This window comes from Hordeum vulgare, chromosome 4H, assembly GCF_904849725.1.
Source record: "Hordeum vulgare subsp. vulgare chromosome 4H, MorexV3_pseudomolecules_assembly, whole genome shotgun sequence".
Lineage (NCBI taxonomy): Eukaryota > Viridiplantae > Streptophyta > Magnoliopsida > Poales > Poaceae > Hordeum > Hordeum vulgare.
Window position 1 is genome coordinate 605,157,389 of NC_058521.1, and position 15,969 is coordinate 605,173,357.

The following is a 15,969-nucleotide window of genomic DNA, read 5'->3' on the forward strand; positions in this document are numbered from 1 at the left end:
GCCGGCCCAGCTGACGCGTGATCAAACTTTATCCTCGGTATGCCGAGTGTTTACCTGTAAGATACTGTGGCGACTTCTGTTGGCCGTCATACTTTTAGATCGGTGCGGGTAATCTTGATCCGCACTGAGTCAGCTATCGTTTTTGGACTTATGTTGTCGGAATGAAAACATTTAGTCTTTTGTTGAAATGTTGTTTCGAGTGGAACACTTAGTGCGTACTCGGAGAAGATTAAGACTTAGGTGATTCTTGGTCACGTCTAAGTCCCCGAGTGGGACTTGTAGTGCACACTCGGAGGAGATTAAGACTTAGGCGATTCAGGATCGCAACTAAGTCGCCGAGTGTGACGTATAGTTCACGCTCGGAGGAAGTTATTACTTAGGTGATTCTTGATCACAGCTAAGTCTCCGAGTGCGACGTATAATGCACACTCGGAGGATGTTAATACTTAGGCGATTCGTGATCACAGCTAAGTCTCCGAGTGCGACGTATAGTGCACACTCGGAGGGAGTTATTACTTAGGCGATGCAGGATCGCGGCTAAGTCCCCGAGCGCGACGTATAGTGCACACTCGGAGGAAGTTAATACTTAGGCGATTCGTGATCACCGCTAAATCTCCGAGTGCGACGTGAAGTGCACACTCGGAGAGAGTTAAAACTTAGGCGATGCAGGATCGCGGCTAAGTCCCCGAGTGCGACGTATAGTGCACACTCGGAGGAAGTTAGTACTTAGGCGATGCAGGATCGCGGCTAAGTCACCGAGTGCGACGTGAAGTGCACACTCGGAAGGAGTGAATACTTAGGCGATTCTTGATCACAGCTAAGTCCCCGAGTGCGACGTGAAGTGCACACTCGGAGGAAGTTATTACTTAGGTGATGCAGGATCGCGGCTAAGTCCCCGAGTGCGACTTATAGTGCACACTCAGAGGAAGTTAATACTTAGGCGATTCGTGATCACAGCTAAGTCTCCGAGTGCGACGTGAAGTGCACAATCGGAGAGAGTTAAAACTTAGGCGATGCAGGATCGCGGCTAAGTCCCCGAGTGCGACGTATAGTGCACACTCGGAGGAAGTTAGTACTTAGGCGATGCAGGATCGCGGCTAAGTCGCCGAGTGCGACGTGAAGTGCACACTCGGAAGGAGTGAATACTTAGGAGATTCTTGATCACAGCTAAGTCCCCGAGTGCGACGTGAAGTGCACACTCGGAGGGAGTTATTACTTAGGCGATACAGGATCGCGGCTAAGTCCCCGAGTGCGACGTATAGTGCACACTCGGAGGAAGTTAATACTTAGGCGATTCGGGATCGCAGCTAAGTTTTTTTTTTGAGAACTCTGAATATGCAGAAAACTGAATCTGCTGAATATATTATTTCTTCAAACTTGTTCGTTACACTGCTTCAGTCGACGATCACGTATAAAAACGCTTGAGGAGATCTCCGTTCCATGCACGCGGCTCGTCTGTCTCCCTCTGAATGTTGTATAGTCTGTATGCTCCGTTGTTCAGCACCTTGGAAACGATGAAAGGCCCTTCCCAGACCGGAGCCAACTTGTGTGGTCTTTGCTGATCCACTCGGAGCACTAAATCGCCAGCTTGGAATGTGCGACTCCTGACGTGACGTGCGTGAAAGTGTCACAGATCTTGCTGGTAAATTGTTGAGCGAGTGAGTGCCATCTCGCGCTCCTCCTCTAGAAGATCGACTCCATCTTGCCTTGCTTGTTCCGCTTCGGCTTCGGAGAAGAGTTCGACTCGCGGGGCATTGTGAAGCAGGTCACTCGGAAGGACCGCTTCTGCTCCATAGACGAGGAAGAACGGCGATCGCCCCGTTGATCGGTTTGGAGTGGTGCGGAGGCCCCAAAGTACTGAAGGTAACTCGGTGACCCATGCACCAGCAGCATGTCCTACCTCTCGCAAGAGTCGAGGCTTCAAACCTTGAAGGATAAGTCCATTCGCACGCTCAGCTTGTCCATTGGATTGCGGATGTGCTACGGAAGCAAAATCCACTCGGATACCCTGACTTGCACAGAAGCCTTTGAATCTGTCCGAGTCAAAGTTTGTCCCATTGTCTGTGATTATGCTGTGAGGCACCCCGAATCTGGAAATGATGTCCCTGACAAACTTGACGGCTGTTGAGGCATCGAGTTTCTTGATGGGCTTGGCTTCTATCCATTTGGTAAACTTGTCGACTGCCACCAACAGATGTGTGTAGCCTCCTTGGCCTGTCTTGAATGGTTCGACTGTGTCTAATCCCCAAACTGCAAATGGCCACACAAGTGGGATAGTCTTTAGTGTAGATGTTGGCTTGTGGGACTTGTTGGAGTAGAATTGACAGCCTTCACATCGGTTGACCATAGCTTTGGCCATCTCGTTAGCCTGCAGCCAGAAGAATCCAACTCTGAACGCCTTGGCGACGATTGCTCTCGAAGAAGCGTGATGTCCGCAGGTTCCCGAGTGGATATCCTCTAAGATCAACTGTCCTTCCTCTGGGGAAATGCAACGTTGGAGGATGCCTGAAACACTCTCCTTGTACAATTGACCGTCAATGACACTGAATGCCTTCGACCTGCGAACTATTTGCCGGGCTTGGACTTCATCTTCTGGAAGTTCTTGTCTCAAGATAAATGCCATGATCGGCACAGTCCAATCGGGAACGACTACCAGAATCTCTGTGACCAGATCAACCACAGCAGGCACATCGACTTCAGTCGAATCTGTTGCGCTTTTGGGTTGTACTGGTTCTTCAGTGAAGGGATCTTCTTTGACTGAGGGAAGATGGAGGTGCTCGAGGCAGACGTCACTCGGGACTGGTCTCCGAGTGGATCCGAGTTTCGCCAACTCATCAGCTGCTTGGTTCTTCAGTCTCGGAACATGATGAAGTTCTAGACCTTCAAACTTCTTCTCCAGCTTCCTGACTGCATTGCAGTATGTCGTCATGGTGGGGTTCCTTACGTCCCACTCTTTCATCACTTGGTTGACCACCAAGTCCGAATCGCCGTAGACCATCAGGCGACGGACGCCGAGTGAGATGGACATGCGCAATCCGTAGAGAAGAGCATCATACTCTGCCTCGTTGTTAGAGGAATCAAAGTGTATCTGAAGCACGTACTTGAGCTTGTCACCTTTTGGCGATATGATCACAACACCAGCGCCGGATCCATTCAACATCTTAGACCCATCGAAGAACATTGTCCAATGAGCCGAGTAGATGTGAGTCGGTTGCTGTTGTTCTACCCATTCTGCTATAAAGTCAGCCAGGGCTTGAGACTTAATAGCTTTCTTGGCCTCGAACTTGATGTCGCAGTACAGCATCTCCATCGCCCACTTCGCCACTCGGCCCGATGCGTCCCGATTGTGGAGAATTTCCGACAACGGAGCATCAGAAACGACAGATACCGAGTGGTCTTGGAAATAATGGGCCACCTTCTTCGCAGTCATATAGATCCCATAGATAAGCTTTTGATAATGGGGATACCTCTGCTTGGAAGGGGTCAGGACTTCGGAGACGTAGTACACTGGCCGCTGAACTTTGTATGCTTTGCCTTCTTCTTCTCGTTCGACTGTAAGAACAGTACTGACGACTTGATTTGTAGCCGCGATATATAGAAGAAGGGGCTCTTTACTGAGCGGAGCAGTAAGAACCGGCTGGGTGGAAAGTAGGACTTTGAGGTCGTCGAATGCGACTTGAGCTTCGTCTGTCCACTCGAAGGTATCTGACTTCTTCATGAGTCGGTACAGAGGAAGTGCTTTTTCGCCGAGTCGACTGATGAACTTGCTCAAAGCCGCTAGGCAACCTGTGAGCCGTTGAACATCGCGTATTCTGACCGGCCTATCCATTCGGACGATGGTCCTGATCTTTTCGGGGTTAACATCGATCCCTCGTTCGGAAACAAAGAAACCGAGTAACTTTCCGCTGGGAACACCGAATGAACACTTGGCTGGGTTTAGCTTGATATCGTACCTACGAAGGCTGGCGAATGTTTCTGCCAAGTCAGTCAGCAGGTCGGAACTTTTGCGTGACTTGACTACGATATCATCCATGTATGCCTCCACATTGCGACCGATCTGGTCGAGGAGACATTTTTGGATCATGCGCATAAAGGTAGCTCCTGCATTCTTTAGACCGAAAGGCATAGTGATGTAGCAGAAGCACCCAAACGGGGTGATGAAGGCTGTTTTCAACTCATCGGGACCATGCAGACGGATCTGATGATAACCCGAGTAGGCATCAAGGAATGACAAACGCTCGCATCCCGCAGTGGAATCGACAATTTGATCTATGCGGGGGAGCGGAAAATGGTCTTTCGGGCAGACCTTATTGAGGTGCTTGAAATCAATGCACATTCGGAGTGATTTGTCCTTCTTGGGCACCATGACGACATTGGCGAGCCACTCGGGGTGGTGAACCTCGCGAATGAAGTTGGCAGCCAGCAGCTTGGCCACCTCTTCTCCGATTGCCTTCCTCTTGTGCGCGGCGGACCGACGCAGGCGCTCTCGGACGGGCCGAGCGACGGGATCCACATGCAGTCGGTGCTCAGCCAACTCCCTGGGAACACCCGGCATGTCAGAAGGCTTCCATGCGAAGATGTCCCAGTTCTCACGGAGGAATTGGGTGAGCTCGGCTTCCTATTTAGGATCGAGGGTGGTGGAGATGTTCGTCGGGGCGGCAGACTCGTCCGTCGGGTGTCTCAGGATATTCAAGCACTACCCCAAGACACCGAACCGGCTCATGATCAAGATCAAGTGCAACCCCGAGATCCAGACCAAGAAGAAGCACAAGATCAAGATCAAGAGCAACCACAAATACAAGAACAAACTAGTGAACCTGCTCAAGTCAAAGGACAAGATGACCAGGAGACTGTCTCACAATTCCCTTCTGGAGCACCAACAGCCGGCTCAAGACGCAAGGGCAAGAAAAGGAAACAAGTTGATGCTCCCCCGTTTTCTAATGAAGAACTCTTGGAGCGTCGAGCAGCCAAGATTGCGAACAAGCTGAGAGTCAAGTCACATCTTATGAAGGATGTACTTGGCAGTATAAAAAGGGGAGTATCCACCTGACAACAGATTTGGAATTATTTTGAGCATCATGCGTTTGTTTCGTATTGTGAACCTCAACTGGTACAGGAAGCGCTCGATGATGAGGATTGGCTTATGGCCATGCACGAAGAACTTAACAACTTCGAGTGCAACCAAGTCTGGGATTTAGTGCCTAGGCCAACGGAGGAACATAATGTCATCGGGACCAAATGGATATTCAAGAACAAGCAAGATGCCAATGGAATTGTGATTCGAAACAAGGCAATATTGGTGGCTCAAGGCTACTCCCAAGTCGAGGGTATCGACTACGGTGAAACATTTGCCCCTGTTGCTCGTCTAGAATCTATTCGCATGTTGCTTGCATTTGCTTCTCATCATAACTTCAAGTTTCAACAAATGGATGTGAAAAGTGCCTTTCTTAATGGTCCTTTGAATGAGTTGGTCTATGTCAAACAACCCCCGGGATTCGAACATCCCAAGCTCCCCAATCATGTGTACAAACTCAATAAGGCACTCTATGGCCTTAAACAAGCCCCACGCGCGTGGTATGAGTATCTTACTGAGTTGTTACAAGATCCTGGGTTTGAAATTGGGAAGATAGATCCCACTCTTTTTACTAAGAGGGTTAAAGGAGATTTGTTCATATGCCAACTATATGTTGATGATATTATCTTTTGCTCTCCTAACATTTCCTTCAATGAAGAATTTGCTGCACTAATGACTGAGAAGTTTGAGATGTCCATGATGGGAGAGTTGAAGTTCTTCCTCGGGTTCGAGATTGCACAAGGTCTAGACGGGACATTCATCAAACAAGCCAAGTACACTCAAGACATGCTCAAACGGTTCGAGCTCGAAGATGTCAAATCGGTCAAGTTCCCCATGCCAACAAGATGCAAGCTTGACAGTGATCCCAATGGTAAAGCAGTGGATCAAAAGGTATATCGCTCCATGATTGGATCCCTCCTTTACCTTTGTGCATCTAGACCGGATATTATGTTGAGTGTAGGGATATGTGCACGGTTTCAATCCGCACCAAAAGAAAGCCATTACATGGCCGTTAAGCGAATCTTTCGATATTTGGCTCATACCCCAAACTTTGGCCTCTGGTATCCCAAAGGAGCAAACTTCAATCTAGTTGGCTATTCTGACTCAGATTGGGCAGGAGATTGTGTGGAGAGGAAGTCAACGTCTGGAGGATGCCAGTTCCTTGGTCGCTCATTGGTAAGTTGGTCGTCTAAGAAGCAGAATTGCGTCTCCTTATCATCCACCGAAGCTGAGTATGTGGCAGCTGCAAGTTGTTGTGCACAATTGCTATGGATGAGGCAAACTTTAAAGGATTACGGTGTCACTTGTGACAAAGTGCCTCTTCTATGTGACAATCAAAGCGCTATCAAGATTTCCCTCAACCCAGTGCAACATAGAAAAACCAAACATATTGATATTCGTCATCACTTCATTCGTGAACATATCAAGCTAGGTGATATTGAGGTTCACTTCATCCACACTGAAGAGCAACTTGCAGATATTTTCACTATGCCTCTAGATGAAGCAAGGTTCCGGGAGTTAAGGCATGAGCTAAATATCATTGATTCAAGTATGTGGATTGAAACTAGGCATGTTGCACCTCACTTCGCATTCCATTTTGGTCTAGATGTAGGCATGGACATAGGGGGAGTGTTGTTCTCTCAATGAACTGTCCCTCCCCCCATTATGCATAAATCAATCTAGTCTTTCACTTTAGCCATTGTCAAATGGCACTTGTGCTTCAAAGACGAGCATTGGTCATGAACCCAAGGATAATTCTTCGCGGTGTCATACCATTGTCTCAAACATAGGTGACCTCGGCCACCGCCCCTCCCACCTTTCTTTTGTATAGAAGAAAGGATATACAATGACAAGTCAATACATTTTTCTAGGTGTTATCTCGTTTTTACTTACTTGTCATTTGCCCAAGTTCTTCTCTTATCCTAGGCCGCGTTGTGACATTTGCAGCGGTACTACCGCCAGGGGTAGCGGTACTACCGTCAGGACCTCAGCGGTACTACCGCCAGGGGTAGCGGTACTACCGCCAGGACCCCAGCGGTACTACCGCCAGGGGTAGCGGTACTACCGCCAGGACCCCAGCGGTACTACCGCCAGGGGTAGCGGTACTACCGCGAGAATTCCCATCTAACACGACCGGGTAGGAAATGTTTAGGGCTGTCTCAAGGGGGAGAGGTACTACCGCCAGGACCCCAGCGATACTACCGCTGCATCCAGGGGTACTACCGCCAGTCAGCGGTACTACCGCCAGGTCCTCAGCGGTACTACCGCTGGCCCGTATCTCTTGGGCTATATAAAGGAGGGGGAGCCCGTTTTTGTCAGGCTCTTTCTTCTTTCTCGCGGCTCCTCCCTCCCCTAGCCCGAAATCCCCCTGTTTTGATCTCGTTTCGTGGAGCTCCTTCTCTTCGTTGGATTGGAAGGGTTGCTCCACCTCTCCTTCCTCCTCCAAGGGCCATGAATCCCGGTAAAGCTCCTCCCCTTCTTCTATTTGGTTGATGTTCTTGTTCTAGGGTTAGGAGCATTTGGGGATTGGATCCATGTCTTTGATCTTGTGCCTTGTTCTTGGATGGCATGAAGGAGATATTTGAGGGGAGTATGGGTCCTATGAATCATTGCTGATTATTTTGCCATGCTCTAGGATTTACTTGTTTTAGATCTAGCACTTGAACTATGTTTGGATTAGATCTAAAACTTGCTCTCTCTTGCCTAGGCATGTACTTATTTCGGTGATTCCTGTGATCCTCATGTGAGTAGGGCTGGGGTGGAGTTCTTAGTGTTCATATACAGCCCATGCCCCTCGTAAAAATCGTGTAGCCCTATGCACGAGGTCTATTTTTATGTGTCAGATCTGAAAGTCAAACCCCAGCGGTACTACCGCCAGGGGTAGCGGTACTATCGCGGGGCCCCAGCGGTACTACCGCCAGGGGTAGCGGTACTACCACCAGGACCCCCAGCGGTACTACCGCCAGGGGTAGCGGTACTATCGCGGGGCCCCAGCGGTACTACCGCCACGGGTAGCGGTACTATCGCTAGGCCCCAGCGGTACTACCGCTAGGGGTAGCGGTACTACCGCCAGGAGGATTCATTGTGCATTCTTTTCATGTGCTTGGCAATGAGTGTTTATTTTTTTCTGCTTTTTCTAAGTTCATTGCCTTGACTCTTTTTGTCGCTTCTTTTTGCTGTGTGTTTTGTGTCACAGGTAGTTCTCGCCGTTCGAACCCCCCACGGGAGACGCAGTCAAAGAAGTTTCGCAACCAAGAAGCTCCCGAGGGGTCTGCCACCTCAGGTCTGCAACCCAAAAAGCAGTCCTTCAAGAAGACCGCACACAAGGATAAGGGGATCAATGTCCGAACAATGCCCCCAAGGACTTTCTGCAGTTTCGCACTCAGAACCATTATCTCAAAGAGAAGGTTGTGATCAAGAATCTTGACCATGTTTGGGCAAAGGATCAGTGCAGGATCTACCGTGATATTGTCGCGCAGTTCAAGAAGACCTATGTCCCCGTTCAGTGGATTGACCTAGCTCATCTTCATCGGAACCTGGACTATTTTGGTGATGCCCTCTCTCTGATTGACAAACTGGGCATCAAGGACATCATCACTTTCAAGACAAATTTTGACCCCATTGCTGTTGCTCAGTTCTATGCCACGGTCCACTTCTCTCCTGATGAAGAGCGCTCTATGGTGTGGATGACAGGGTCTCAGAAGATGACCGGTTCCTGGCGTGAATTCATGCAACTCCTCAAGGTTGACTTCCAAGGAGCTGACACTCCACTTGGGTTGCGTCCTCATGCTGCCTCCCCCACCGATAGGCCCCCCGCAAAGGACAGATTGCAGAAACTCTATGTGAGGAAGGGTGTGCTCCCCCAAACATGTGGACATCATGCATCAGATCCTTCGCAACACCCTCTTCCCTCGCATTGGTAACTTTGACGAGGTTCATGGCTCTTTGGCTGAGATGCTGCTGCTTTGTGAGGAGGCTATGACTAAGGAGTCTGCCCCTCTTGATATTTCTGATGTGATGTTCACGGAACTCTGGAACTGCATCATCATGCGTAAGGTTCCCATCTACGGGCCCTATCTGTTCGCTTATATTTTTCAGAAGTGGCAAGAAACTTTTCCAGAGGAGGTGCTCTACGCTCAGTCTGACTACATTGTGCACGACCCAATCAAGCTTAGCGTCAAGGAGAAATGGGCCAACCCATCAACTTCCTCTCAGCACATGGATACTGACCCAGAGACTGATGCTGACAGAGGAACCGCCTCTCAGTCCCGCCCTTCTGCCATGCCATCTTGGGCCATCAAACAGCAGGATAAGATGAAGACTCTATTCTGTATGCAGGCTAAGGGTCAGTACCAGACGCACGTGGCTCAGAAGGAGAGCCGCCAGAGGCACAAGCGCGTTCTCAGGTCTCTTGATGTGGACATCTCCAGCGGATCAGAGGACGATATCACTCCAGAGGCTACTTGGATGCAGGCTCAAGGTTACCAGTGGTCTGGCGATGAGGAGGAAGAGGAGGAGCAGGATGATCAGGAGGGTACCGACGAGTCTGGCGATGCCGAGGATGAGGAGTAACTACCTATGGCGTTAGGTGTGCCCCTTTTTGGTGTCTTATGCCAAAGGGGGAGAGAGTCTAGGAGCTGGATTTGCTTTCATAGTCGAACTTTGTTTTGCTTACCTTTCTTTCGTGGTTTGCTTCGAACTTGGTTTGCTTCTAGTTTGCTATCGTTTGTGAGACATGAACTTATGTGAGATTTATTTCCATCATATGCTGTGAGTCATATGCCCCGTATTGTCATATATATCTATCTTTTTGTTCTCATATTATTCTCTGTGCAAATCCGGTATTGTCATCAATCCACCAAAAAGGGGGAGATTGTTGGGGCATAGTTTATGCCTAAATAATTTTGGTAATTGATGACAGTACCGTAAAGGACTAACCGTATGTGTTAAGGTTTCAGATAACACACGTCAACGGCAGAAGACGACTCGTCTCCTCATTCATGGAACGGAAGCACGACGCTCTCTACGATTCTCTTTATTTGAGTCATAGGAAAGCCGTACTATTAAGAGGGGATCCGTAGTGGAAAGGTTTGGGTGGAATCTATCTTTGCACGCGCACACTTCACATATTCTCCCTTACCTTCATTTTTGGAGCGGCCCCCGCCACTGTGTTTCTTTCCTCCTTGCAAATTGGTCCCCAGCGGTAGTACCGCTGGCCCTAGCGGTAGTACCGCTAGAAGTCTAGCGGTAGTACCGCAGCAGCCAGCGATAGTACCGCAGCAGCCAGCGGTAGTACCGCTGGCAGGCGGTAGTACCGCCCCTGGTCAGCGGTAGTACCGCTCCAGGAGCTCAGTACCGCCTGCCTAGTGGTAGTTCGTGGACAGACCTTTTTGCGAAGACTTTCTTGGCGGTGGTAGTGCTTTTGCACTACGAGGGGCCCAGCGGTAGTACCGCTGCATCCAGTGGTAGTACCGATGCATCCAGCGGTAGTACCGCCCCTGGTCAGCGGTAGTACCGCTGGAGTGCCAGCGGTAGTACCGCTGCAGACATCGGTAGTACCGCTGGAGCTCGGGCAGAGAGTGGGAAAACGGTCTGATTTTTTCCCCCACTATATAAAGGGTTCTTCTAGCTGTGGAACCTTATCTCTTACCCTCTCAAGCTCCATTGTTGCTCCCTAAGCTCAAAAGTGCCCGATCTCTCTCCCTAGCCAATCAAACTTGTTGATTCTTTAGGGATTGGTTGAGAAGGCCTAGATCCACACTTCCACCAAGAGAAAATTTGATTCCCCCACCAATCCCTTGCGGATCTTGTTACTCTTGGGTGTTTGAGCATCCTAGACGGTTGAGGTCACCTCAAAGCCATATTCCATTGTAGTGAAGCTTCGTGGTCTAGTTGGGAGCCTCCAAGCTTTGTGTGGAGTTGCCCCAACCTTTTTTGTAAAGGTTCGGTCGCCGCCTTCAAGGGCACCTATAGTGGAATCACGGTACCTTGCATCGTGCGAGGGCGTGAGGAGAATACGGTGGCCTTAGTGGCTTTTTGGGGAGCATTGTGCCTCCACACCGCTCCAACGGAGACGTACTTCCTGTCAAAGGGAAGGAACTTCGGTAACACATCCTCGTCTCCATCGGTTCCACTTGTGGTTATCTCTATCCTTTAGTTTGTATTTGCTTATGCTTGTGACTATATCTTACTTGTCTTAATAGCTCTCGTTGTTAGCTTCTTTAGGGTTCACCTCATTGTCGTATTATTTGTGAACCCGTATGTTGTTTACCTTAACTTGCTAAGATTATTTAAAAAGTGGTCGTTGTCTATTCACCCCCCCCCTCTAGCCAACCATATCGATCCTTTCAAACGGCAAAGCAGTTGCTGCACTAATGAAGAGACCCGAGATTAAACCCAAGCCCGGGACTAAGTGCTTCTGTTATGAGGGGAACGGTCACTCAGGCGGAGCAACTCTAGATACTTGGTAGATAAGAAGGCTGGCAAAAGTCGAAAGAAGTATATTTGATATACATGATGTTGATGTGTACTTTACTAGTACTCCTAGTAGCACGAGGGTATTGGATACCAGTTCGGTTGCTAAGTGATTAGTAACACGAAATGAAAGCTACGGCATAAACGGAGACTAGCTAAAGGCAAGGTGACGATACGTGTTGGAAGTGTTTCCAAGGTTGATATGATCAAACATCGCACACTCCCTCTACCATCGGGATTGGTGTTAAACCTAAATAATTGTTATTTGGTGCTTGCGTTAAGCATGAACATGATTGGATCGTGTTTATTGCAATACGATTATTCATTTAAAGAGAATAATGGTTACTCTATTTGCTTGAATAATCACCTTCAATGGTTTATTGAATCTTGATCGTAGTGTTACACATGTTCATGATATTGGTGCCAAAAGATACGAGGTAATGATGATAGTACCACTTACTTGTGGCACTGCCGCTTGAGTCATGTTGGTATAAATTGCATGAAGAGGCTCCATGCTGATGGATCTTTATACTCACTTGATTTTGAATCACTAGTGACATGCAAATCATACCACATGAGCAAGGCCTTGTTTTCATTGAGATGAAACAAGATAGTAACTTGTTGGAAGTGATACATTTTGATGTATGCAGTCCAATGGGTGCTGAGGCACGCAGTGGATATCATTATGTTCTTACTTCAATGACAATTTGAGTAGATACAAGAGTATTTACTTAATGAATCACAAGTCTGAAATATCGAAATGTTCAATTCTGTTTCAGGCTGAAGTTCGTCGTAACAAGAGGATAAACTGTCTACGATATGATCATAGAAATGAATATCTGAGTTACGAGTTTTGGTACGCAGTTAAGACAATGTGGAAATTGTTTCGCAGTTCATGCCACCTGGAACATCATAGTGTGATGATGTGTCTGAACGTCATAGCCACGCACTATTTGGTATGGTGCATGCTATGATGTCTCTTATCGAATTACCACTATTGTTTATGGGTTATGCGTTAGAGACAACCGCATTCACTTTAAATAGGGCACCGCGTATTTCCGTTGAGATGACACAGTATAGACTGAGGTTTAGAGAAATCTAAACTGTCGTTTCTTGAAAGTTTGGGGCTTCGACAATTGTGTGAAAAAGTTTCAGTCGAATAAGCGCAAACCCAAAGCGGATAAATGCATCTTCATAGGATATCCAAAACAGTTGGGCACATCTCCTATCTCAGATCCGAAAGCAAAGTGTTTGTTTCTAGAAACGGATCCTTTCTCGAGGAAAGGTTTCTCTCGAAAGAATTGAGTGGGAGGGTGGTAGAACTTGATGAGGTTATTGAACCATCACTTCAACCAGTGTGTAGCAGGGCGCAGGAAGTTGTTCCCGTGGCGCCTACACCAATTGAAGTGAAAGCTGATGATGGTGATCATCGAGCATCGGATCAAGTTACTACAAACCTCGTAGGTTGACAAGGTCGCATACTACTTCAGAGTAGTACGGTAACCCTGTCTTGGAGGTCATGTTGTTGAGCAACAGTGAACCTATGAGTTATGGAGAAAGCAATGGTGGGCCCGGATTTCGACAAATGGCTCGAAGCCATGAAATCCGAGAGAGGATCCATGTATGAAAACAAAGTGTAGACTTTGGAAGAACTACTTGATGGTCATAGGACTATTGAGTAAAGATGGATCTTTAAAAGGAAGACAGACGATGATGGTGATAAGTCACTATTAAGAAAAGCTCGACTTGTCGCAAAGATGTTTCCGACAAGATAAAACAGTTGACTATGATGAGACTTTCTCGCTCGTAGCGATGCTGAAAGTCTGTTAGAATTATGTTAGTAGTTGCTGCATTATTTATGAAATATTGCACATAGGATGTCAAAACATTGTTTCCTCGACGGTTTCCTTGAGCAAACAATGTATGTGATACAACCAGGAGGTTTTGTCGATCCTAAAGATACTAGCAAGTATGCAAGCTCCAGTGATCCTTCAATGGACTGGTGCAAGCATCTCGGAGTTGGAATATACACTTTGATGAGATGATCAAAGATTTTGGGTTTGTACAAGGTTTATGAGAAACTTGTATTTCCAAAGAAGTGAGTGGGAGCACTATAGAATTTCTGATAAGTATAGGTGGTTGACATATTGTGGATCAGAAGTAATGTAGAATTTCTGTAAAGCATACAAGCTTGTTTGAAAGGAGTTTTCAAAGGAGTACCTGGATTGCGCTACTTGAACGTTGAGCAACAAAGATCTATGGAGATAGATCGAAAGTGCTTAATGGAAGTTTCAACAAGATGCATGCCTTGACAAGTTTTTGAAGGAGTTCAAAATAGATCAGCAAAGAAGGAGTTCTTGGTTGCGTTGTGAGGTGTGAATTTGAGTAAGACTCAAAACTCGACCCCGGCAGAATAAAGAGAATAGACGAAGGTCGTCTTCTATGCCTTGGCCGTAGAATCTGAAGTATGCCATGCTGGGTACCGCACCTCATGTGTGCCTTGACTCAAAGTCTGTTGAGAGGTACAGAGAGTGATCCATGATTGAATCACTAGCAGCGGTCAAAATTTATCCTTAGTAACTGATGGACTAAGGAATTTTTCTCGATTATGGAGGTGGTTAAAGAGTTTGTCGTAAAGGGTTACGTCGATGCAAGCTTTGACACTAATCCGAATAACTATGAGTTGTGAAACGGATTCGTATAGTAGAGTAGATATTTGGAGTATTTCCGAATAGCACATAGTAGCAGCATCTATAAGATGACATAAAGATTTGTAAAGAACACACGGATCTGAAAGTTTCAGAACCGTTGACTAAAACCTCTCTCATGAGCAAGACGTGATCAGACCCCATAACTATATGGGTGTTGGATTCGTTGGAATCACATGGTGATGTGAACTAGATTATTGACTCTAGTGCAAGTGGGAGACTGTTGGAAATATGCCCTAGAGGCAATAATAAATTAGTTATTATTATATTTCTTTGTTCATGATAATCATTTATTATCCATGCTATAATTGTATTGATTGGAAACACAGTGAATGTGTGGATACATAGACAAAACACTGTCCCTAGTAAGCCTCTAGTTGACTAGCTCGTTGATCAAAGATGGTCAAGGTTTCCTGACCATAGGCAAGTGTTGTCACTTGATAACGGGATCACATCATTAGGAGAATCATGTGATGGACTAGACCCAAACTAATAGACGTAGCATGTTGATCGTGTCATTTTGTTGCTGCTGTTTTCTGCGTGTCAAGTATTTGTTCCTATGACCATGAGATCATATAACTCACTGACACCGGAGGAATGCTTTGTGTGTATCAAACGTCGCAACATAACTGGGTGACTATAAAGATGCTCTACAGGTATCTCCGAAGGTGTTCGTTGAGTTAGTATGGATCGAGACTGGGATTTGTCACTCCGTGTGACGGAGAGGTATCTCGGGGCCCACTCGGTAATACAACATCACACACAAGCCTTGCAAGCAATGTGACTTAGTGTAAGTTGCGGGATCTTGTATTATGGAACGAGTAAAGAGACTTGCCGGTAAACGAGATTGAAATAGGTATGCGGATACTGACGATCGAATCTCGGGCAAGTAACATACCGAAGGACAAAGGGAATGACATACGGGATTATATGAATCCTTGACACTGAGGTTCAACCGATAAGATCTTCGGAGAATATGTAGGATCCAATATGGGCATCCAGGTCCCGCTATTGGATATTGACCGAGGAGTCACTCGGGTCATGTCTACATAGTTCTCGAACCCGCAGGGTCTGCACACTTAAGGTTCGACGTGATTTTATGCGTATTTGAGTTATATGGTTGGTTACCGAATGTTCTTCAGAGTCCCGGATGAGATCCAGGACGTCACGAGGAGCTCCGGAATGGTCCGGAGGTAAAGATTGATATATAGGAAGTCCTGTTTTGGTCACCGGAAAAGTTTCGGGCTCATCGGTAGTGTACCGGGAGTTCCGGGACGGGTGTCGGGGACCATCGGGGGGGTGTCACGCCCCAAGGGGTCTCATGGGCTATGGGAAGAGATAAACCAGCCCCTAGTGGGCTGGAATAAGTTCCCACTAAGGCCCATAAGGTTTGAGAAGGAAAAAACACAAGGTGGAAAGAGTTTCCAAGTGGGAAGGTGGAATCCTAGTCCAAGTAGGATTCGAGTAGGACTCCTCCACCTCCAATTTCGGCCAAACCTTGAGGGTTTGAGGCTGCCTCTTCCCTCCCCCCTCCCTCCTATATATACTGAGGTATTAGGGCTGATTTGAGACAACTTTTGCCACGGCAGCCCGACCACATACCTCCACGGTTTTTCCTCTAGATCGCGTTTCTGCGGAGCTCGGGCGGAGCCCTCCTAGGATTAGATCACCACCAACCTCCGAAGCGCCGTCACGCTGCCGGAGAACTCATAT